Genomic DNA, 24,909 nt, shown 5'->3' with positions numbered 1-24,909 from the left:
ATGCCACTCTCGGCAAGCAAGCTGAATGAGTGGCACATGTGGGGAGCTCCAGCCCTGCCTCTCCTCCTCCATGCAGCACTGAAGGAGGTGGGAGCACAGGGCTAGGGCCACAGTCCTGCTGTTACCAGGGCCCCCATTGGGGTGTAGAGCTGGGATCTCCACTGGGGCATGGGCCTAGGCCCAGAGCACGGTGCCCCCCTGTGGAGTCCCCACCTTGGCAGGTTCACCATGGCATGGGGCTGGAACCTGCAGTGCAGGCCTGGGGCCTCCACCAGAGCTCAGGGCCCTAGCTGGACTTTAAAAAGTGTCACCGGCATTCAGACCATACGTAGAGATCAAAAGGTCAAATTTTGGCATTCTGCCTCAGAAAGATTGCTGACCCCTGATCTAACTCTTAGCTTATTCTTGTTAGCTTCCTTATTCATATTGGGGAAGCTAAGAACACTGTCTTTGACCATTAATAAAACAGAGAATTTTCATCAGTATTTAAAGTGAGCAGTGATGAGCCACTGTTTAAACGTTTTTTAAACCTCGTGTATCTTGTGTTGAATCTGCATGAACTAATATTACAATATAGCAACATGTTGTAGTGAAAGTACATGTATTTAGAAAATTGTACTGATTTTCATGGTTACAAATTTAGATGCATAGGCTATAGTATACTTTTTATAAACTTTACAGTTTATAAACTTGTTGGAAAGCTGGTTTAAATCCACAGCTTCCCTCTATTTTACTAATAATTTTCATGTTTCGTGTATCAGGGAGTAGAATTTCTGTCAGATGTCTCTACAAAACAATTAATTTATTTCATAATAACTTCAGGTCTTCTCTCTCTATGAGTTTAGCTAAAGCCTTAACTATGCAGTCAGCCTTGCCAATGATATGTGGCAGTTTCTAACTGATTTGTTTATTTATGAACTTTCTACTCTCCTAGTATCAGAGGGGTAGCCTTGTTAGACTGCATCCACAAAAAGAATGAGAAGTCCTGTGGTATCTTATAGATGAACACATATATCGGAGCATAAACTTTCGTGAGCAAAGACCTACTTTGTCAAGACTTCTCATTTCTATTTTCCTACAGATCTCTTTCTCTCTCTCTTTCTCTCTCCCTCCCTCCCTGCTAAAACCCAACCTCTATATTCTTTGGTCAGCATAACTGATCATTGGGAGTTATATAAATAAATTCTGGAGCTGCACCAAAATTTGTTAGCATCTGGTGAGCACCCTTTTGAAATTAATTTGGTTGTTGGGATTTTAGATTGTAAACTCTGTAGGACATAGACCCTCTTTTTGTTACATGCATGTACATTGCCTAATTTCAAGGCCTTTGGGTGCTAGATAGTGTACAAACAGAGCACTACATACTGTTTTCCAGGGACAGCTGTCTGTAATGCAGGGGAATGTGCATCTGATCCTGCAGCTACTTACCCCTGGCCAGAGAAGACAAGATGGCTTCTGAAAGTAGAAAGCACTGTGCTAGGAAGTGTTTTCAGGAACAGTCCTCGAATGGGTCTGAAGTCAGGAAGTCTGTACTACATCTCACCGCTCCTGTAGGAACAGTTTATTCCATTGTTGACACACACTGACAGGGTAACCTCCTGGGGAGGAGGAAGGCTTGAACTATCATTGTCTGTATTGTACCTGTTTTGTGGCTAAATAAAGGACTTCGGTTTCCAGAGCTTTGTAATCTGCACTCTGTTCACAAACACTAAATCTATAGTTAGACCAATTATAAATCTTCTGTTTTTCTTCCTGAGTAGCTTGGACAGTGTCTTTTTGGGCCTTGCGCCAATTGGGATATAGAGAAAGACGTAAGGACCATTCCCACAGAACAACTAGATAATGAACAGTAATGACTGCGTGTGCCTGGTCACACAAAAAGTACAATTATCCACACCCTGTAACAGAAAAATTACCAGGAAAATTAGAAACGAGTAATTCAATGACATTGATTCTCCTCACAAAAGGATGTGAGCTGATAGCTATTTTCTCTCAGCTGGAGAATCTCTGCTTATTGCCCCATCCCCAAAGGATTTGGACAACATAGTTCTGACTACATCCTAATTAATATCGTTAACAAACTCATTAGTCTTTGTGGATTTATAGGACACCTGCTACATGACTGTTCATTATGAGAAAGCTGACACAAACAGATGAAATAATCTATTTGCGAGTCCGTCAGAGATGACAAAAGCATAATGTAACCTAATGACATTTTAGCAAAGATTTATACCTCTATATGATTACTATAGTAAATGAGTACATGTTTTGAATTACAATTTTATGTGTTGTTGATACTTGTGCTATAAATAAAGAAATTACAGATGGGTCACTCAAATGTTGGGTGGTGGACTTGTTTACTTGACATATTGATGTCATTGTATGATTAATTCAGATCACTTCTTACAAACAGGACTCATCTCTTTATTGAGTCAGTTGCTAATTCAGTTCCTGAATTCAGTTAGTTCCAGATCCTTTTAAAGTACGACATTTGGAAAGTCCACAAGTATATTTGAGACAATGCTACATTTTGTGCAAAATAGAAGCATAAACACATTCTTTTAGCCTCTGATTTTAGGGGCAGATCCAAACCCCATTGAAGTTGAGAGAAAGACTGAAACTGACTTCAAAGATCTTTGGATCAGGTCATTGGTATATTGTTTACTACTGGGTCTACTTGCGTGACATGAATGTTACATGAAATATATGTGCTATAGGTTGTGATTTTTCACAGCTGCTTAGGGAATCTGGATATCTCATTTGTATTTCATTTAATGGGACCTGCGTACAAAATCTCTTACACGGGCTTTGAAAATTGCAACCATTTGGTTTAATCTGAAAAGTAAGTTAAATGTTGTTTTTGTCTGTTGAAAAATAGTAACATAAGTACCAGAAGAATACTATCTATAAATAAAAACTCTTAAGATAGTGCTATAGAACCATAGACAGATCATTAAAATTCACTGTTGTTCTAAAAAGATAAAATCAACTCATTTCACAAATATTAGGAAGGAGCAATACTCAAACTTTTGCGGGTGTTGCTCTGTCAATTAAACGCAGTAAGATCAACAGCTAGAGTCACAAGGAAGATGTTGGCACCCACCCCCAGTGAGTGCCACTTGGCTGTAGAGTTATTATCACACCCTCTTCATTCCAAAGGTTATATAATGACTAAGTACTTCGTACAAATTTGAAAGTGGATGGGCACCTCTTCCTACCCTTATTCCACCTCTTCAGCCAAAGCCCCCACCCACCTCTTGCTCACGCCTCTCTGCCTCCAGCAGGTGGCAGGGGGTGGGGCAATGGGTGAAGGGGCAAAGAAGCAGGAGCAGCAGGAATCATCTTGGGAGGGGGCAGAACAGGGCCTGGAGTGGAGGCAAGCGGGGGGTGAAATGCGGCTGGAGCCTTGGAGGGAGGCGGCCAAGCAAGGGTGTACCACAGGGCATACCAGGGGACATGCCCCCCCGACTTCTAGGGAGCTTCCAGCTCTCATGCCCAGCCTTCCACAACGCTGGAGACACACTCCATCCCCACACACTTACTAGTTGAGACCCTCACAAGCAAGGCAGGCAGCAGAGTGCCTAGTTCTTCTTTGAGGAGTGTCCCTGCAGGTGTTTCACTTTAGGTCCCTGCACCTCTAGTTGGAGATTTAAGGTAGCAGTTCTCCAGGGGCTGTGTGTGTCTAGCGCTGGTTCACACCAGTTTAGGGCTGCTATCGCACATGCACCCCCAACAGGTCCTTCAGTCCCTTCTTACCACCCCGGCCTGTCGGTTGGAACAGTTAGTGCTCCCTCAGTTAATAGTATTGCTATATGGCTATGCCGAGTTTTCCTCTCCTGTTGTTAGTTAGAGCAGTGCTCAGCAACCTTTATCACCTCGTGGCACACTTCAGCGCTCATTATAATTTCATGGCACACCCAATGTATGTAACCCAATCACCTCCCCCCGAGACAGGCACTCCCATCTCCCTTCTATAACCAATCCCCCTGCTCTAACTCAGTGCCTGTCCCCTCCCACAGCGCCAGGCATCCTCACCCCCTTGGCTCTAACTCAGTGCCCTCCCCGTCACCTAGAGCCAAGCACCCCCCGGTCGCTCTGCTCAGACTTGATGCTGGAGATTCATCAGAGCCACCTCCACCGCTGCAGCCATGTGCTTCCCCCACCAAGCACTGGGGTTCATGCACAGAGTGGCTGACAGCACTCCTCTTGTGCAGCTTCTCAACATTCCACGGCACAGTAAGTGCTGTTTCATGGCACACCTGTGTGCTGTGGCACACCAGTTGCGGCACACTTAGCAGTAGTTTGGCATATACTTTTTTTCCTTAGTTATAATGTGAATTAAGAGTTCACAATTATGCTTGGATTCTCACTTCAAGCACTGCCTTAAATGCAGGATGGCCATTCCTGTGGGCATTCACAATATGTGAGATGCCAGGGGAAGACTCATGCCAGTTAAAAATGTTCCTGCTGTAAGGAGCTAATGGCACTAGAAAGGCAAGAGAGCTCAAGCTCAAAAAGATGCTGAAGGAGAAATCACACAGGCCAGCATCTGCCCCAGAGCATCCTCACCTTCTGAACATCAGTCACTGATCACATCCTCAGTGAGAGGAGCACCAGCCCGTCACAGCAGTGAACCCTCCACAGAGTTGAACTCTAAAAAGCACCAACATGATGATGAGGATGGATCACCAGCAAACAGGTGCACTACTGCTGATCAAACAGCCTCAGGACTGTCGGCACTGGCAAGCCCACAATAGTGTCTGGTGGGACCATGCAACCCCGGTGCTGTACCGGTGCCAAAGAAAAGTTGGAACATTGGAACACTCAGCAAAAACCAAGTCAGCAACAATGAAAAAGAAGACTAAAACTTCAATGCCACCACCAGCAACAAGGTTCTCAGTACTGACACATGAAATGAGAGTCTTGCCACTGGCACCCATCTCTCTGACTCAAGTGGTAACAGGGACCACACAGGCTCTGACACAGCTACAGTAACAGTGACCTTGTCAGTACTTACGATCACTCAAATGATGGCATCGGTGTCGACACCAGTTCTGACAACGATGATGACACTGATGATGTCAGTGGTGACCATATCAACACAGACTCAGATGCAGGCGTTGGTGCCAATATGCACTCTATACACACCTCAAGTGTTTTCAACACCAGTTGATTTCGCATAGCCTCAGCACCAGGATCACCACTATTTGGGACAGATGTTATCCCTGGTACATCACAATTCAGCCTATTCACAGTGCCAAGCATACCAATAGATCTGGTGCCACCTTCATTGAGCAAGGACAAGGCTGAAGGATCATTGGTGGAGATTCAAACTCCTCAGATAAACTGACAGTGCCACTACAGCAGCAACTGCAATGATATTCAGCTCAGTGGCCCCTTCTAGCAGTTCCAGCACAACCAAGTTGGGCCTACTGGGACCCTTGGGTGGCATACCAGGGCACAGTAGTCCAACCACCCAGACGGCATCACCACACCCTAATCAATGCCATTGCCACCACCATCTGCCTCAGTAGCAGACCCAGAGGAGGAATTAGAGGAAGTGTTGGAGCAATCCGTACAGCCTCAGCAACCATCCCATAATTCCTCATCTTCACCAGATGATACTTTAACGACAGCTCTGCCAACATAGTGAGATGATTTATCTTTTCAAGAGCTCTTTAAAAGAGTAGCTGATGATATAGATACCCGTCTACCACTTACCAGATAAACAGCATAGGCTGACAACAATTCTGCACTCATGCCAGCTGCAAAGCTGGCTTTGCCAATGGAGGATGAACTAGTGGATCTGTTGGGGCAGAAATTTAGTTTTTATGGCTTCCATTGTGTTTTCAGATGGATTTTGTTCTGTTTTCCACTTTCAATATGGATTTCATGTTGGCTTCTATTTTGAAAGATGGCTGACAAATGCCAAATCATCTTCCCTCAGACTAAGGCAGGAAGGTGAGGGTGAGAAAAGTGGAGTCACCTGACTGTAATCTGCCCAGAGACAGTAAAAGAGTGGAGCCCACACTTCCGGGCTCTTTCTCTAGTGTCTTCTGTCAGCATCTGTGGTAGCTAGGGCAACAGCTGCAGGCTGTCAGGCCTTGTAGGCCACTAAGACAAAGGACCTAGAGGAGCTGACTGGTGGCTAGGGCAGCAGTTATAGGACTGCTAGGCCTTGTAGGCCAGTCTAATCCTTTATTAACTTTAATTTGGAAGCAGCTAAGGTACCTATCGTACTCATGCACATACTGACCATTTCCTTGAAGAGTCCGCACACAGCACGCAGGACGACGAGTCAAGAGAGGAAGACCTGAAGAAAGAAGAGTGGGCATAACATCAGCCTGGACTCTTGTGCCCTTCCATCTTGTCACTCCTGTTCTTCCCTTCTGCTACTATCAGACCTGCCTGATTTCTCCTGACTTTGGGACCGTGGTAGGATGGGGATGAGGGCGAGGGAATTACTCGCCTTTGTTTATTTACATGTCATGACAGCTCTTCAAGAAATGGAGACACACAGCAGTAGACCTATTTACAACAGAGAGGAATGCCAAATGTTCCAGATATTGCACCAGAGCAGGTACAGGTCTCCACTCCTTAGGGGCGACAATGACTGGACAGCTGTGCTGCAGAAGCAGCACACTGTGGAATTTGGAGGCTGCCTCATTCCCCACCCACGCAAGGAAATATCTCACCTGCTGTGGGTAGCACCAGCGCTAGGTAGGCAGGGCTGCATGTGGTCCTTGGGGATGGCGCTGTTCTGTGCTCCCAGTCTTCATCTGTCCTGACCCTAGCACTGTGCTAGAATAGGAGATCCCTGCTCTTTATTGACTCAGCCGGGCCTGGGGACAGGGCCTAGGGAAGGGGGTCTGTGAGGTGAATTCTGGGATGTCGGGGGGAGGGATAGCTCAGTGGTTTGAACATTGGCCTGTTCAGGGTTGAGTTCAATCCTGGAAGGGGCCATTTAGGGACCTGGGGTACAATAAATTAAAAAAAAATCTGTCCAGGATGGCAGTAGGCTCTGCTGTGAGTTTAGGGGACTGGACTCAATGACCTCTTAGGGTTCTTTCCAGGTCTACGAGATAGGATAGGTAAGTAAGGGGTGGAAGATGCTAGGCAGAGGGAGGGGGTCTGTACATGTTGGGGTGCTGGGAAGAGGGGGCTCTGTGGGGGGCACAGGGTAACAGTGGTGTGGATGAGGACAGGGTGAGGGTGGCGGTGTTCAGGGCAGTGTGTATTTGGGATGGGGGCTGGGCATAGCTAACGAGTGCTGGGTGGGGGGGCTCTGTGGCATGGCTGGGAAGGGCACACTAGCAGGGTGATGGGCACCCCGTTTGTAAACAGTGTTGTTGCACTGGCAGAGCAGCGTTGCCTCCGCTGTGCCATGCCCCTGTGCTCCAAGGATCAACTTCCCCACCCTCTCTTTCCTTGCCCCAGAGGGGCCCAAACGTATATTAGGGGCTGGGCCTACAAAAAGTTAATCTGGCGTTGATGGCAGCTCCCCCTTCCCCAGCAGATGACTCCCTTCACATACTCACACGGGCACGCTATTCACAGATTCATTCTGTTTAGCCACTCCTTCTCCAAAAGAGTAGGCAGACTAGTAGCTGGTCCTGAGCTACTCCTCTCTCCCCTTCCTTCCTTCTTGTCCTCTTTTAGCCAGTTGCCTTCTTCGTAGGCTAATTAGCTGCCCTGCCCTAATATGATCTAATAATTGAGAATTCCTCTCTTTATTTGGCCCTCCCTTGGGGCTAACTGCCTAGACCCCTGACCTGAGGGTTGGGCCAGTTGGTGGTTCCTAAAAAACAAGGAGAAGTCCTGCGGCACCTTATAGACTAATAGGTATTTTGGAGCATAAGCTTTCGTGGGCAAAGACCCGCTTCATCAGATGTGGGTCTTTACCCATGAAAGCTTATGCTCCAAAATATCTGTTAGTCTATAAGGTGCCACAGGACTTCTTGTTTTTGCTGATACAGACTAACACGATATTGGTGTTGGTGGTTGGTACTACTCTGTCACACCCTTCTGTAGCATAGCTTCCTTAGGTGACAAAGAAAGGGTAGTCAAACCTGCTGCTCTACTTTTGCCACTGTTTGGCAAAAGGGTGGGAATATGGTCAGAATGTTTCTAGTACAGGCTCCCTGTTAGAACACCCCACCCTCAAAACAAACAAACAAACAAACAAACAAACAAACCAGAAAAACTGGGGGAGGTACTGAAGCTCATCATAAATTAGAGCAGCCCTCTAATTGCTCTAGATTATTCTGGGAATTGTTCCAATCCCCAGCAGGGTTCAGAATCTGAGAAGCTTGCAAAAGTAGAATATTGCCACCATCCCCCGCCCCCCCCCCCCCCCCCCCCCCGCGAGCAAGGCCAGAATCAGGGCTGCTGTTCCTGTTGCAGCACTAGCTGATGTGATCATATAAACAGGAAAGTAAATGAGGGGTGAATGTAATCTTAATTTCCAGTTCCATTAGAAGCATGAGACAAACACTTTTTTTTAACAAAAGAGCAAGCGTTAAACAACAAAGGACTTTAAATTTAAAAGGACTCAGCAGTCCCTTCTCAGCAAGCACAATGATAAGAACTCAGAGGGACTCGCTTCTCCATTTGGATTTAAACTCCTTTGGGTTGAAGTTGCAATGCAGAACCTCACCCTGGAAATTCTGCTGAGGGAGGAGGAGGTGCAGCCCCACCTCTTCAGTGGAGAACCAGCACACCCCAAAGGAAAAGCACAGACTGCACTGACTTTCTTAGCTTAGGCTGGAGGCACCCCTCACTGTGAACCACAAAAGAGACTGATGGTTGTCTCCCTGCCCTCTCCTGGGGCAAATGTATTCATTCATTCTGACCTGTGCGTTCTTCAAGTAAAGTGGGACTGATGTGCCATCAAATGGACTGTCCTGTCTCTTCTGAGGCTGAGTCCTTGATTGAGCAGCATCCTTTTGTGCTTCCTCTATCTATGCCCTGTGGGGCACTTCTCCCTGGCATTCACAACTGTACAAAACACAGCAGACAGAAAAATAAGAACAGAATGTATTCAGCAGTATTATCACTGAACCTAGCAAGCATCTCCACTTCCTCTTCAGCTTTCAGGAGACACAATTTTCTGGCTGTTTTTATCCCTTAGAAATTTCAGGAACGTCAAGTAAAGGCCCCTTGCCCTCCCATTTGTTGCTTTTTGTTTTGCTGAAGGAAAGTTGGATGACTCAGAAACATGTGAACTTAAAAACTAACAGATTAGAATCTGTTAAGGTGCCACAGGACTACTCTTTGCTTTTGCAGATACAAACTAAGACTTGGCTACCCTTCTGGGACTTGTCAGAAGCATATGTTAGCACTTTCTTGGCCCTTAAATGCAGAGAGACTTGCCCTTAAGTTTTAATGAATCAGGTGTTAATAAAAATGACAACATGGGTTTTAAATACTCTGGATAAAAGTCCCTTCTTCTCTCAGCTAGGCTTGATTTCCTTGGCACAGGTGATACAAATATTCTCTTAGTTCTACCATCACCAAGAAGGTCTTTCAGAGGAGGCAAGATCTGAATTTTTAAGGTAATATACAAGCAGAATCCCCAGACCACAATATGTTAAAATTATTGCTGTAAGACTTTATTCATTCCTCAGAAAAAGACAAAGGACACAAGACAGTTTCCTCTTCAGGTCCTCTAGGAATGGTGTGTTAATAGGTAACTTAGGCCCAACAGATGAGGTGAAGGACTTGCAAGAGAAGTACAGACTAACATGGCTACCCCTCTGTTACTATTTCACAAGAGAAGTGTTAAGTTGAGTTATAAAAAAAAAATCTGAAATAAGGGCATGGAGGATATTAGCCAAGATGGCCTGGGTGCTTAGCGCAAACCTAAACCTCAACCCAGGACAGTCCTGCAGGTAGGTGTGGGGGGCTGAGACAACCCCCTTACACATACACATTACCCCAGGCCCATACCCCCTCCCCCACCCGCCTTCCCTCACCCTTGCCATTTTCATTCCACCCCTTCCTCCAAGCTCTCTCCCATGACTGATGTGGCCCATAGGAAATAGCTGGGGGCCTGGCACTAGCAGAAGAGGTGGGACTTTTCCCCCTCCAACTCACGAGGTGTAGGGATCACCCCGACTCACCAGCTACAGGAAGTGAAATTATCAGAGGGGTAGCCAAGTTGGTCTGTATCTTTAAAAACAACAAGAAGTCCTGTGGCACCTTATAGACTAATAGGTGACAAGTATCAGAGAGGTAGCCGAGTTAGTCTATAAGGTGCCACAGGACTATTTCTTGTTTTTTATGAAAGTAGCAACTCCCAAAGAGAGCTGTATCAGAGGGGCAGCCCAGTTAGTCTAAATCCTCTCTCTCATTACAGCTTCACAAAAAACAAAGCATAACAAAAGACTGTACTTGGAACAGAGATCAAGGCAAGTTAACACCATGTTATCATTAAAGAGCGCTTAACACAAAGCAGTGGGGAGGACAAGTAACATTTTACTACAGTAGCCAAGCTCTGGCTGCCGGCTCTTTGAACAAGGAATTGTTTGTAGAATTCTTGTTTCTTTGTTGTAATCGCAGCTACAGATTGAAGATACTCTTTACGGATATCTCCAAGAAATGTATACGTCAATATTATTTAATTCATAAACATGCTAGATTATTCAGTCAAGCCTTAATTTCTCAGACATCAGGTAGCTTCATATTCCCAAACTCAAAAGAAGACAGTAGACAGGAATCTTGTGGTGCAATAAATAAGCAACAAAAAACCCACTTACCTTAAATGGGAAAAATAATTTAAAAAGTAGACTGCAAGGTAGGTTGCTGCATATGCTACAGACAGACACCGTGTTCACAATCAAGCCAGAAGCCACAACAGAACTCACTTGTGTTTGTAAAAATATGTTACAAATGGAGACACATTGCAGGGCTCTTTTATGGCATACATCATTGTAATATCTGAGTGTTTTACAGACACGACTGAATTATTGTCACAGCATCCTTGTGAGATAGAAAAGTGTTACTGCTGTTCCTGCTGCGCAAAAGAAGGCAAGGACACTTGGTTTTAACCAGGCTACAACTTCATAAGGCACATTGCAGCCAAGGTCCCGGTTGGGGGTGATTCCAGTGCTGTCATTTGTGTCATTCTTTGCCAGTTCTTTGGGACGCCTACTGCATGGGGTGGGGGTGGGGCTCCGCTAGCATTGTTCTCCCTACTAGGAGCGAGGCAGAAGGGGACCTTGACTCCCACCCTGCACTGCCAACAAGTGCATTGGCTGGCTGGTCCCCTGGAGTAGTGCCCTGACCAGTGTCCCCTCTAACTTTTTCCATTCTTGTGCAGAATAAATTTTGTTATGTGCATGAAGGATGTTACGTGCAGATGTGTACCACCAATAGAAACAATGCTGCCAGCAGTGGCTAGCTGCGGGCCGTCTGCAAAGCAGTTGGGTGGCACCTGAATCTCGTCTGAGCAGCCACCCAAGTGCTCCTCTTACAGGGACCACTGGCCCTGACCCAGGTTTGCATTTGCCCCTAGCGGACTAGACATGATGTTCCCATGTCGTAAGGAGATGCCTGTTCTGTTACCTGTTTGGAGCTGGAGCCTAAATTAGCGAGTTCCTGCACTGGGCACCTGCCAAAAGTAGTGACAACCAAATGACTGTCATGTAAGTCCAAACTGTGATCTTGAGGAGAAGGAGAATTCAAACCCTCCAGCTGCCCAAAATCCAAGCAGCCTCAGCCAATCTGGCAGTACGGGGAAAAATTCCTTCCCAGCCCCAAAGCAGCGAACAGCACAGCCTGCAATGAGCTAGGTAAGGGAGAGAGAGGAAGCTGAATGCTGGAAGCCAGCAAAGAAGTGGCTCTGAGCACGTCTCTTATGGCTCCAAATTTCATATCAAATTGTGTGAGACTTTCTGACTCCTCCAAATCCCCTGGCTTATACCAAAAGTGAAATGGGGGCTAAAAATCTCACAGCACCCTGGCTATCTTGTTCTTTTGCTCCCTCCCATTGTGGAAGCCACCAAAACACACTGCCCTCTAGGCTTGGGGTCCTCTATCCCCAGATGGGGAACAGAGGCATAGAGATTTTGAGAAATTTGCCAAAGTCACACTGGACATCTGGCAGAACTGCAGCCAGACTCTAGATCTCCTGAGTCTGGTTACCACACAACCATCCTGCTTCAGAGCACCTCTGTTCCAGGAACAGTTTGCATGAACAGTTTCATTAAAATGTGATTTCATGGTGACTTAAATCACACTGGTGCAACTTTGGGTGTGGGTTATCTTTCCTCTGTGCATTTAGGCAAGCTCACCTACTAAATGACCAATATAATTGTGTCCTCAATGGGGCTGTCACCAGTTTAGCTAAAGCAGCTTATTTAAACTGGTGCAAGTTTAATAGTAACAAAGAGGAAGTCGTGCTAGTCTATACAGTATCAAAACAAAAAGCAGTCAAGTAGCACTTTAAAGACTAGCAAAATGGTTTATTAGGTGAGCTTTCGTGGGACAGACCTGTCTGAAGAAGTGGGTCTGTCCCACGAAAGCTCACCTAATAAACCATTTTGCTAGTCTTTAAAGTGCTACTTGACTGCTTTTTGTTTTGATGGTGCAAGTTTGTGTGTGGAGAAGCCCTAATAAGAAATGTGTATAATCTTACAGCACATAGGGTTATTTTCTAAAGAACATGTCTGAGCACAAGTCAGACCATGTTTGCAAAGGGTATATTCCACAGTGAAAAAACCGTCTGGGGACTTAGTTAAATGTGGTTTGGATTTGCAGGGTAAATGGGACCAAACTTTTTTTTAACTTATGTCTCTGGAAAATACCATGCCAGTGCTCTTTCTAGATCAGCCTAAACTAGCTTTTTATTTATTTTTTTCTTCAAATTTCCCACTGTTGCTGTACCACTGTGGCAGCAACAATGGGAGTATTAGAATCTGAGAGTTAGCCAAGTTCGTCTGTATCTTCAAAAACAACCAGAAGTCCTGTGGCACCTTACAAACTAACAGATATTTTGGAGCACAAGCTTTCATGGGCAAAGACCCTCTTCGTCAGATGTATACTATCCACCAACCCTTTAACTGTGTTATCTAACCTATCCTAAAAGACATAGTGACTGGAAAAGGTTCAGAGAAGGGTAGCAGGGATGATCAAGGGTGAGAAATGGCTTCCATACATGGAGATACTAAAAAGGTCAGGACTGTTCAACTCAGAAAAAGACACCTAAGGAGACATATGGTAAAGGTCTGTAAAATTGTAAATGGTGTGAGAAAAGTGAATTAAGAAGTGCTATTTACCTTTTCATGCAATACAAAAACTGGGAGTCACCTGGGTCACCCAGCCTGTAAGCTTAATACAAATTAGAGGAAGTATTTTTTCACATTATGCATAGCCAGTCCATGTAACTCATTGCCACAGAATGGTATGAGGGCCAAAAATACAACTTGAGTTAAAAAAGAAGTAATCATTATATGATTCTGATACATCCCATCTTTAAGTCGAGAAGTTTGTTGTCTTGGACAATAAGGAACATTCTACACACTGATTATTTCTATGTTAACTTTAGAAGCTAAAACTTCTGTTGATTTATACAAACGGTACCTATTTTTCCCAATAATAATTTACCATAACAAAACTTAACAGCAGACTGATTATTTTAGCTATAAATGCAACCCTATTCCTTATTGCTCATAGTAAAGATGAATATCCTTTTTTATTTTTCTAAAGTTATTGCATTTTGTGGAATAAAGGAGTTTATTCAGCTTCCACACTAAGTTCTTGTTGCTATGCTACTGGCATGCAGCCGGGACAGACGACAGTCTTTGGAAAAAAGTTATTGCTCTGGCAGGAACGCTTTCAGAGAAGTTGATTTTGGCCATTTTCTACACAGAGAGGCCTGTTTTCAAAATAAAATAGTAAAATGGCATTTGTTGTTCTGAAACCAATTTTCTTTAATAACCTGGCCGAGCCTGAGATTATACAAGAGCTGAGAAAGGAAAGAGGGGACTACAGCCATCAGCCAAAATGTGGGGAAGGGTTATACTTAACGCAGCATGTAGAGTATGGACACTGCACACCGCTTGTCATGAACAGTAGGGCAGAAGAGGACGCATGGCTTAGGTGAGCAGAGTAAAGGGGATATACTCTACATAGCTTTCTGCACACTCAACCAGTGCTTCCTATTTTGAGCAGTGCAGTATCCTGCTGTCTCCCACCTTCCCGCACTGGAAACTCTTTGCTGCTTTCCCCTTCCTGAATGTTTCACTGCCATACGAGTGTGCATGCAGCCTGTTTTTCAGTGGGCTATGTTGCTCCACAGGTAGATGAAGTCATAGAGGGATAATTCTGTCATATACAGCTCTTCACTGCAAGTGTAGATCCTAGTGACAATGCACTGAGGTCTGGAAGACTTTTTGTGTCACTGGTATGCATGTACCATGCAGGAGAGAGGAAAGTTGTTCTGAAATACATCTGACAAAGCTGGTCTTTGCCCACAAAAGCTTATCTATAAGGTTCCATAGGCCTTCTTGTTGTGTCTGTAAAATGCTGTTGCTTTAGGACAATATTGCTGCAGCAAGTTGTTTCTGAAAAAGGAGAGAATGTAACTATAGAGAAGTCACAGTAAAATTAAACATTGCAAAGTCTTTGATATTTTGTTTCAAAGCAGATAAAAGAAACCATTGTGGAAAAGTCTAAGTGTGCTCATCCCTCACTATATGAGCACAATTGGTTCCCAACTTTCTGCTTGTAGGTGGAAACTTGTAAGAGGGACATTAAATTACCATTAAAATACAAGTAAAAGTCTCTGATTGGTTCCTAGTGTTCCTAATTGTGGGAAGGAGTGACAGTATGCAGCTTGAAAAGTAAGTGAACCTTGGATGGGGCTGGTGGCGGGAGGTGTTGGAAAAGGTGCAGTACCTGTGGATGGTGCGGTGGGCTGGGGGGTTCCGGGACTGGGTGGGTGTTGGGAGTGGGTGGGGCTGGGGGTGTGCAGGGAGTTGTGGTCCGGGGTGTTGGGAGTGGGCCAGGTGGGGCTGCAGGTCTCCCCATGTCACTGCCAGGGACCCATGGCTGGAGTATAGCCAGCCGAGGCTGTGGATCTCCCTGGCCAGGGACCCCACAGCTGGCTCGTGTAAGCAGAAGAAGTTCACTCTTTTCGTGAACAAAGGTATGTATGTATGTCCCTCATTAAATGAGAGATGAGTGTATCTGAATGCTCTAAAAACTGTCAACTCTGCTACTATCGCTGTCTGTTGTATGGCTAACTCTCGGCCCACATGGCCCTCACAACTCATTATTTCCCTCTTATGGGTCTGGCATAGGGTTGTCAACTTTCTAATCATGCAAAACCAAACACTGTAGCTCCACCCCTTCCTGAGGCCCTGCCCCTCACTCACTACTTGCTCTCTTCCTTGGAGGTTCACTCACCCCCACCCTTATTCACTTGGAATGGGCTGGGGCAGCCAGTTGGAGTGAGGGAGGTGGGTGAGAACTCTAACTGAGGTGCAAACTCTGGGATAGGGCTGGGGACGAGAAGTTTGCAGTACAGGAGGGGGCTCCAGGCTAGGGCAAGGAGTTGGGTTGCAGGAGTGGGTGAATGCTCTGGTTGGGGGTGTGGACTCTGGGGTGGGGCTGAGGATGAGGGGTTTACAGTACAGGAAGGGTCTCCAGGCTAGGGGGTGGGGCCAAGAGATTCAAAGTGCCGGGCCAGCTGTAGGTTGAGACGGGGGACTGGTGTGCAGGAGCGGGTGAGGGCTATGGGGTGGGGGTTGTGACATCACTGGATTTATAAATTAAACGAGTGCTGTTTCTGTCACCATTGTGCATAGCGACACCAGATCTCGTTTCAAGGGGGCCAAGTGAGGTGTCTGATGAAAGATGGCAATGCCCTGAAACTGTTTATGTTACTTGTATGTCTGTGCATGTTTGCTTGTGAAGTCACAGACGTTGGCTCTATGGCTGTACTAGAAATGCTCTAGAGCTAAGGGTACACTATAAGAGGTGCGGTCACCTTCCCAGCCAGGATGGTGGACTAAACACCAAAGGCCCAGATGCTGATTCCACATGCTAAGTAAATGGACTAGGCCTTGCTGGCGAACTCAGCAATCAATGGCAACAAGCCACAGCAGACCACCTGGTCAGGTGACACTCTATCGCCTGTGGAAGAAAAGGAGTTTTGTCCTCCACATGGCAAGCTATAAGCTGGCCCTGGTAGTGACCATCTTTGTTCTTCAGTCCTCATAAACTAAGCCTGTGTGGACTGAGAGCCTATCCCTCAGAAGGATGCACTTTCCTTTCAGAGACTCTCAAGAAAGCAGCACATACCTTCCGCTGTATTCTGCATCAATAGTGTTGACTGATGTATATAACATACCACTTAAACAATTTTTATCTTTCATCCTATTCTTTCTTTGTTAATAAACCTTTAGATTCTAAAGGATTGGCACAGCATGACGTTTTGGGTAAGATCTAAGTATTTATTGACCTGGGACTGTGGCTGGACCCTTTGGGGCCCAGAAGAATCCGTGTGGACTTGCTCCAATAGGTTTTAATAACCTCTCACGTAAGTATATGGGGTTACTGGTGGGCACTAGGAGCAGCTGGAGAATCTGTGGGTTTGCTTGTGTAGCTTCTGGCTGGTCAGTGGGACTGACAGAGGTACTTTTGTGGCTGGTTTGATTTGCCTTAATGAGAAGGAAATCACAGCCTGGGCTGTAAGCGGACTGGTTTTAAGCAAAATACCCTGGGTTGGTTCTCTCAGCTGCACTCAGAAGCCCCATTCTATTACAGGGTTGCACTTGGGTGGGACCATAGATGAGGGGTTCAGGGTGTGGTCAGCAGCTTTGTGTTGTGGGGGACAGGATTGGGGACAGGGTTGGGCCTTGTCTTGTGCTTACCTCCGGCGTGGCTCCTGATCAGTTGTTCAGTGAGGGTAAGGCAGGCTCCCTGCTTGCCTTGGCACCACTCTTCATCCCAAAGTGGCCAACAGGTCTGGTGCCTGGTGGTGGTGGAGGAGGGGCTGTATGTTGCTCTCGCTCACAGGCACTGTCCCCCCAGCCAATGGGAGTGCAGAGACAGTTCTCAGAGCAGGGGGAGTGTGCAGAGCCCTGTAACCCCCACCTCTCCTAGGAGCTGGGCCTGCTGGCCACTTCTGGTGCCAGGACTTGTGGGGACTGTCCTGCCTTGGCTTGGCAGCTCCGCAGACCAGATTTTAACAGGCTGGTCTGCAGTGCTCCTCACCGGAGCCACCAGGGTCCCTTTTCCACTGGGTGTTCCAGTCAAAAACAGGATACCTGGTCACCCTCACCTGGCAGGTTTGTGCCAGGAGAGGAAGAACATTGAGCCCAGTACAGTTGCAGATGCTGAGACTGCAGAAGGGCTCCTGTCCTCCTTCCCTCATTCTCATGGAATCTTGGTTGCAGAATACCGGGCCTTGTTGTTAGGGAATTAATAAATACAGTCAAGGCTGTAGCTGCCAGCAAGTGTCCTTGAGCCAGGGGTAGTTAAAGACCCTATGGAAGCTGCTAAGCAGTCTTCGGCCTGGATAAATGGAAGAAGCAATTAACTTCTTTTATCGAGTGAGATAATTAGGAAACTAGAAGCCAAAGCACTGACCACATAGAAGGCTATAAGTACTAACACTATGTCTACACTACATCTTGCGTTGGCATAATTTGTATCACTTTAGGTGTAACTAAATCGCCCACCTGTGTGACGTAAGTTACGCCAACAGAAGCACCTATGTCGTATGGACAGCATTATGATGGGGGAACAACTTCTTTAACGAAAGGATAGAACCCTTTCTCCCACCGCAGTTAGGGGATATGGCAATGAGGAACACTCTCTTGTTTCAGGCTCTCACAGCTCTGTAACTCCAGTTTTCCTCAGGAAACCAGTCTGTAGTGGCAGATTACAAGGAGTGTTCAATGGAATGTGAACATGTAAAAAATTTGCTGGGGGGAGTTTGGGGAAGTCGTGGATCATGATGGTCTTCCCTGCCTTTAAAATCTATGAGCCTCTATCTATAATAACGCACATTTTATTTCACCTTGATAGTTCAGTGGTCACCATGAAAAAAAACAAGCCCTGCAAATCACTTGGATCTGACACTTGAAAGTCAGTCTTTGCAGTCTCTCGTTTTGTATTCCAGCAACTAACTTGAACAGGGGGTTCATATGAAATCTAAAACTTTACTGATTTGGCAGCTTGATGTAGAGTTCTGATGCTTACCCTGCACTTTGCCAATTAATTTATTTTTGCAGTGATGCCATTTCAGTGTAGTCAGGCTGAAGCATTCAAAAGTCCCCCTCCTCCCTGCTTTTCTTCCCCTAGAATCATGAAAGTCATGCAGTTTCATGAAAAAAATATATATGGGATTCTTTCTGTTTGCTTTCTTAGTTTGGGGCCTTTAGGATGGTTTCTGATAATGTTTTCAAACACTGCTTTGCAGCCAAGAGATTAAATAAAATATTTTCAAAAACTGAAAGCTGAGATTTTCATGCAATCACTTGACTCCAGGAGGTTGGGCATTAAGAAGAACATCATATGTCACAGTGTGGGCAAAACTGTAAGTTTGCAGCATTCAGAAAAACAAAAATGGTTCTACGTACTAATGTTATTTCTTCACGAACACATCTGGCCAGATTTTGTTTGCATACATATGTGGCTTCAGCGGGAGGGTTGTCCAAATAAACGAAAGTAGAAGTTGGCCAACGGACTATAAATCAGTGCAATGTTCTCTATCTTTTTGACAGAGATTTTCTGTAACTCTTTTATTAAAGGTGAAAGAGTTCTTTTGCTAACATTTATATTGGAACATAGAACAGATATATCATTATTGGTCACCCAAGCTTCTAGCCACAGCTCTGACCCTGAGAATGGGTGGGTTAACTGACTGAAAGAGAGTACAACTTGTGTACCCCGCTCATGCATGCCTTCCCTCAGTCCCCATAGTGTTATAAGTGGATGGCAAGAAAGAGGGTCAGATTTCAGAAGGGCCCTGGCTTGGGTGTTGCCAGGGGGTTCATCGATTCAAGCAGATATCAAGCGTCTATCCATCTGTAAAGCCTCAGCATGTAACATTGGCCACTCAGCATAATACTTAATAAAGATTTCTTTTCTCTACCTTCCTGCCAGCTTATTTATCACTTATTTATTAATAAAATAGTTCCTATAGGATAGGCTGGCCATTCCCTGCTCCCCTCACTCCCCCAACCCAAGAGCAAGCCAGTGCACCCTAGCAAAAGCTAATCCATATTGTACTTTGAGCAACACTGCAGGCCTGTCCCATACACAGACTCTATACCAGGGATGGGCAATAATTTTGGATGGGAGAATTCTAAGAATTTAGGAAATTAGTCAAGGGCCAAACTCTTCCATGTAAGTGATGGAGGAGGTGCAGGATCTGTGAGTGAGGCTGGGTGCAGGAGGCAACCCGGGGTAAGGGATGGGGGTGCACAAAGGGGTGTGGTATCTGGGAGGGAGGTGAGAGGAAGGAGGGGGTGGTCACCTGAGGCAGGGAACCGAGATGGAGGAGGAAGAGTAAATATAAAGCTCTTGAGAACATGTTGAAAGTGACAGCCATGGAGACTGAAGTCTTTATGTATTCACAGACAAGCATAGCATGGATGGCAAATTCCTGCACTAATGTTCTTCAGAACCTCATCTAGCAGGTAAGTTGGAAAGAGGACATTTTCCACCAACAAAAAACAAAAAGCCCAAAACTGCCGGTGCTGTTTCATAGTTCAGATAGTTATGTGCCAAATAGTAATTCACATGACAAACATTGTGGAATCAAAGTATTTCATTTTTTATCTGATTTTGTTTTAAATCCAAGAAAAAGCAGCTTTTTTTATTTCAAGAGAATAACTCCTTATGAGATAAAGTGTTTGCTGGAGTTATCTGACATTTCTTTTCTTCTTGTTAATGAAGTAGATCTCAGTAAGTGGATGTTGTTGGTCTTGAATTTCCTGTTGCTTCTCTGCTTCTGTGTATGGATTTTAGCTTTGGAATAATTAATAATAATAATTAACTTGTTCTGAGTTCCAATCCATTGTTATAGTATTGATAACTGATACGGTTGCTTGCTGTGCCTTTAGGTTAGAGGGGTTTCTTTGTGGATCCAATCCCATGTCCTTATTTGTTTCCAATACAATTGGCAAACTTAGTTTCAAAAGGTATTTTAGCTTCTACAGGAAGAATGCAGAATGAAAACGTTAATTAACAGAATGCTCAACAATCAGGCATCTTCCATTAACATTTAGCTTTAGTCCATGTAGTCATGCCAGTCACAAATCTGTCTTAGATTCTGCACTTTGGGGATGAGCTGCATTCATAATGCAAATCTACCCTACTTCTCTTCTTAATAGTAATAGTTATTCCTGAAAACTCTCTTGGTAGCTAAAGTGTTATATTTTATTTTCGAACAAAAATTCCAGGCTGCAGTTCTTGACTGTTCCATTCATTTTGTTCCTTCCTTCACTAAGCACTTCGTGGGGAACCAGTATCCCAAGTATCAGAGAGGTAGCCGTACTAGTCCGTAGCTTCGAGAACAACAAGAAGTCTTGTGGCACCTTATAGACTAACAGATATTCTGGAGCATAAGCTTTCATGGGCAAAGACCCGCTTCATCAGATGCATGAGTGGGGAAGGGTGGTTTCAGAGGGGTATTTGAAGAGTGGTGTCCCAGTAAAAGGGAGGGCCAGAGCTGACAAGGTCTATTCAGCAACCTTAAACAAATCCTCACCAGCCACTACAAACCAGTGACTCTAGGCCTGGAACTAGCCCCTGCAACAGTCCTCGCTGCCAACTCCGCTCACATATCTACACCAGTGACATCATCACAGGACCTAACATCAACCAAACCATCAGGGGCTCCTTTACCTGCACATATACTAATATAATATATGCCATCTTGTGCCAGCAATGCTCCACTGCAATTTACATTGGCCAAACCGGACAATCTCTCTGTAAAAGAAAAAATGGACACAAATCAGACATCAGGAATGCTAATGTACAGAAACCTGTGGGTGAACACTTCAATCTCCCTGGACACTCAAGCTGCGTCTACACGTGCACGCTACTTCGAAGTAGCGACACCAACTTCGAAATAGCGCCCGTCGTGTCTACACGCGTCGGGCGCTATTTCGAAGTTAACTTCGATGTTAGGCGGTGAGACGTCGAAGTCGCTAACCTCATGAGGAGATAGGAATAGCGCCCTACTTCGACGTTCAACGTCGAAGTAGGGACAGTGTAGACGATCCGCGTCCCGCAACGTCGAAATTGCTGGGTCCTCCATGGCGGCCATCAGCTGGGGGGTTGAGAGATGCTCTCTCTCCAGCCCCTGCGGGGCTCTATGGTCACCGTGGGCAGCAGCCCTTAGCCCAGGGCTTCTGGCTGCTTCTGCGGCAGCTGGGGATCCATGCTGCAGGCACAGGGTCTGCAACCAGTTGTCAGCTCTGTGTATCTTGTGTTGTTTAGTGCAACTGTGTCTGGGAGGGGCCCTTTAAGGGAGCGGCTTGCTGTTGAGTCCGCCCTGTGACCCTGTCTGCAGCTGTGCCTGGCATCCCTATTTCGATGTGTGCTACTTTGACGTGTAGACTTTCCCTCGCTGCGCCTATTTCGATGTTGGGCTGAGCAACGTCGAAGTTGAACATCGACGTTGCCGGCCCTGGAGGACGTGTAGACGTTATTCATCAAAATAGCCTATTTCGATGTCGCAACATCGAAATAAGCTATTTCGATGTTGGCTGCACGTGTAGACGTAGCCTCAGTGGCAGATTTAAGGGTGACAGTCCTGAAACAAAGAAATTTCAAAAATCAAATGGAGAGAGAAATCTCTGAGCTGCAATTTATTTGCTAATTCGACTCCATTAACTAAGGATTAAACAGAGACTAGGAATGGCTAGCAGTTTACAAAAAGAGCTTCTCTGCCCTGGGTGTTAGTATCTCCCCATTAGACTCCGACAAAGACTCATATCCCCCTGTCTGATCTAACTTGCTTTTTCCTCTTTTGATAAGTGCTATTGATACCGGGCCATTTCCACCTTGCTGAATAGACCTTGTCAGCTCTGGCCATCCCTTTTACTGGGACCCCACTCTTTAAATACCCCTCTGAAACCACCTCCACACTCATGCATCTGATGAAGTGGGTCTTTGCCCATGAAAGCTTATGCTCCAAAATATCTGTTAGTCTATAAGGTGCCACAAGACTTCTTGCTGTTCAGTGACCCAAGTGTGGAAACATGTCAGGCCTAGAATATGCTGATTGACTTTACAGCTACCCATGCTTATGACTGAAAATAAATGACAAAAACTCCCGAAGAAACCCCAAACTTACCTAAAGGAGAAATCACCTAACTTCAAAGAGACATTAGGGTGGGGAGTAAGCATGGACATGGTTTCCTAGGGTTATCCCCTGGCAGGCCGCCAGCAATTTGTTTACCTGAGTGTCCACAGGTATGACTGCTAGCAGTTCCCATTGGCTATAGATCACCTGTCCTGACCAATGGGGGCTGCAAGAAGAGGTGTCCCAGTCCACACCACTTTCTGCAGCTCCAATTGGCTTAGAATGGCTGTCTGAAGCCAACAAGCTGCTGTCCTGCGGACATGCAGGTAAATAAAGCACTGGCAGCCCAGCAGGGGCTAACCTTAGTGAACAGTATCCAGCCTGGGGCTGCTTATTGCCTACCCTATGATAGGTGCTCGATGCCTTTTGGAACTCGGCCAACTTATTTAATTATCTTAATATGTATTTAGGAGGTTAACTGATTTGTAAAATCCATGCCACAGGCTTGCATGGAGTATCACAGCCCTTGCCTGTTTCTAATACCCATGCATGCACAACATAATCTTCCTTTATTTTCCTATCTTAGGGTTTTGTACTGACAGCCAGTAGTATCTGAGCACCTTCCATATAAAATCAATAGCAACAGAAAAGTGTTTAGTGGACTCCTCCTGGGCTCTTCTCTTTCTGGGTGCACAGTCTCTGCTTGGGATAGGTTTTGGTTTTGGCTTTTGTCTCAAGATTTCTAGAGTTTTTTTGGGGCAAGGAAAGGAATGTGTTGGGGTAGAAAATTCAAAACTGGTTCATTCTTACTCCAGGGGGAAGTCTTCTTCAGAGAGGAAGGATCTGTAGTTTTTGACTCAGTTTATCCTGTGGGGTAGTTTCTTCCATAGCCAGTTACTCTCACCAAAGAATGCCTTTCCTTAGCTCTCATGCATATTATCCTGTGTTCTGCGTTGTACCAGAGGAACACAGGTGTAGTAATGATTCAGAGATGGAAAATTCAATCTTTAATGTAGCTGGTGATCCATTTAAATGCTTTGATGATTAGCATTGTGGTCTTATACTGGCATCTGTTGCTGAGTGGGAGCCAGAGGATGGTCTTGAGTGCAGGGCTGTTGGGCTCATGATGGCTTACGGACAATGGAAGAGGCTTTCTAAATTAACTGGAAACACCCAAAGGCACTTCTCTTACCAGCGCCCAAATCTTTGTGCTGCTCTCCCACCCCACATTTACTTGAAAATAATGTTTCATCAAACGTTTATACTAGGCAATATATTATGTTCCTTCTTGTAGTCAAAAGAAGGATGAATCATTTTCAACACTCCAAATAGTTCACCTTCAACAACGCACCAAAGGCCTCATTCTCCACTGCCTTTACACCTCCGCAAAGTGCGGGGAGAGGAGAAGGAAATTACTATTCTGGTAAGTTAGCATTTTACTCCCACTTTGCAGTATAAATGACTCCACAGGATACAGGGCAGTCAACCACCTGTTTCAGCAGCCCAAAACGAGAATGTTTCAGAATATTCTGAGCAAAGGAAAACTGAGGATGAGAAAGGAAATGTTATATGAATGTAGCTTGCAGTGCTTCCACTATAATTCTTGATTTTCTGTTTTCTTGGGAAGAGAGTCCTTGGATCTCAAAGCATGGATCCATCTCAAATCTCTTTTTCTTTTGGGAAAAATAACAAACTAATTTACATAAAATAAGTAATAGCTTCAACTGCAGCCCAGGTCTTAAACTTTACCTGTACATTATCGGATGTTTAGACTCCTTTAGATACCATAGGCCACATCCTGGAGTGTAGATGAAATGAACAGAGTACAAGTCAGTGAGGCAGTAGGCAGAGATAGACTGAGGCATAAGTGCAGGAGTAGGGCACCCCCAGGTTATTGGCATCACAGCCACCTGCCCCTGCTGCTGGTCCTGTGCCCTTGCCACCAGGGTCCTAGCTGCTGGCCCTGCTATTCCCCACCCGGGGTCTCCACTTCCAGCCCCAGGCCCCTGGCCATCAGTCCCACAGGCAGGGTCCCAGCTGCCAGCCCCATTTCTAAGGAAAAATGAGGGGCAGGGACAGAGGTAAAGGAGAGCAACTCGGCACCCCCAATCCAAGAACTGCTTCTGTGCCACTGGCGTGTGGTCCTATCTAAAACCCACTGCAGTCAGTAGAAAGTTTCCCATTGGCTTTGCTATGTTTTGGATCAGGCCACTGCAGCTAGTATTTGATTTCCTTTGCACCCTGCTACTGTTTTCTGAACTCCATCCCCTGCCATGTGTGAGACCACTCTGAGCATATGTCTTCACTACCCTGAAGATCAACCAAGTAGTGATCAGCCTGGTAGTGATGCGTGAATTCAAATTATCTGAGGTCAACAGTCGACCACTGTACTCCTCAATATCACGAGGAATAAGGGAGCATGATGAGAGAGTTCCTCCTGTTGATCTCCCTTAGTGAGGACAGTCCGGTAAGTTGATCGTAGATAAGTCAATTCTAGGTATGCAGTTGCCATAGATATAGACCTGGCCGATGGCTGAACCACTGCAAGTTTCAGGGCAAGTGTGAGATTGTTCTCATCAAAGGAGTTGCCATTCTGTGCTAATAGGGAGCTAAGGGGTTTCTTAGGCCAGGTCTACACTAGT

The 24,909-nt window shown here is 45.5% G+C and overlaps 2 long non-coding RNA genes across 2 annotated transcripts in view; both read right to left on the bottom strand.

The window, feature by feature from the left end:
* Window positions 1-1,433: 1,433 nt before the first annotated feature.
* LOC142011132 (uncharacterized) lies at window positions 1,434-8,984 on the bottom strand. The gene is made up of 3 exons (XR_012644974.1): window positions 8,853-8,984; window positions 6,257-6,313; window positions 1,434-1,548 (listed from the first exon to the last, which is right to left on the bottom strand). It is a non-coding gene; the product is annotated as an uncharacterized LOC142011132 (long non-coding RNA).
* A 10,712-nt stretch (window positions 8,985-19,696) lies between these two features.
* The window catches only part of LOC142011121 (uncharacterized), a 41,062-nt gene continuing 35,849 nt past the window's right edge, over window positions 19,697-24,909 (bottom strand). The window contains exon 4 of the long non-coding RNA XR_012644973.1: window positions 19,697-20,168. This is a non-coding gene — a long non-coding RNA (uncharacterized LOC142011121). The remainder of the gene's footprint in view (window positions 20,169-24,909) is intronic.

This window comes from Carettochelys insculpta, chromosome 1 (genome assembly GCF_033958435.1).
Source record: "Carettochelys insculpta isolate YL-2023 chromosome 1, ASM3395843v1, whole genome shotgun sequence".
Lineage (NCBI taxonomy): Eukaryota > Metazoa > Chordata > Testudines > Carettochelyidae > Carettochelys > Carettochelys insculpta.
Note: the sequence above shows the minus strand (reverse complement) of the source record. Positions and strands in the feature narration are given on the sequence as shown.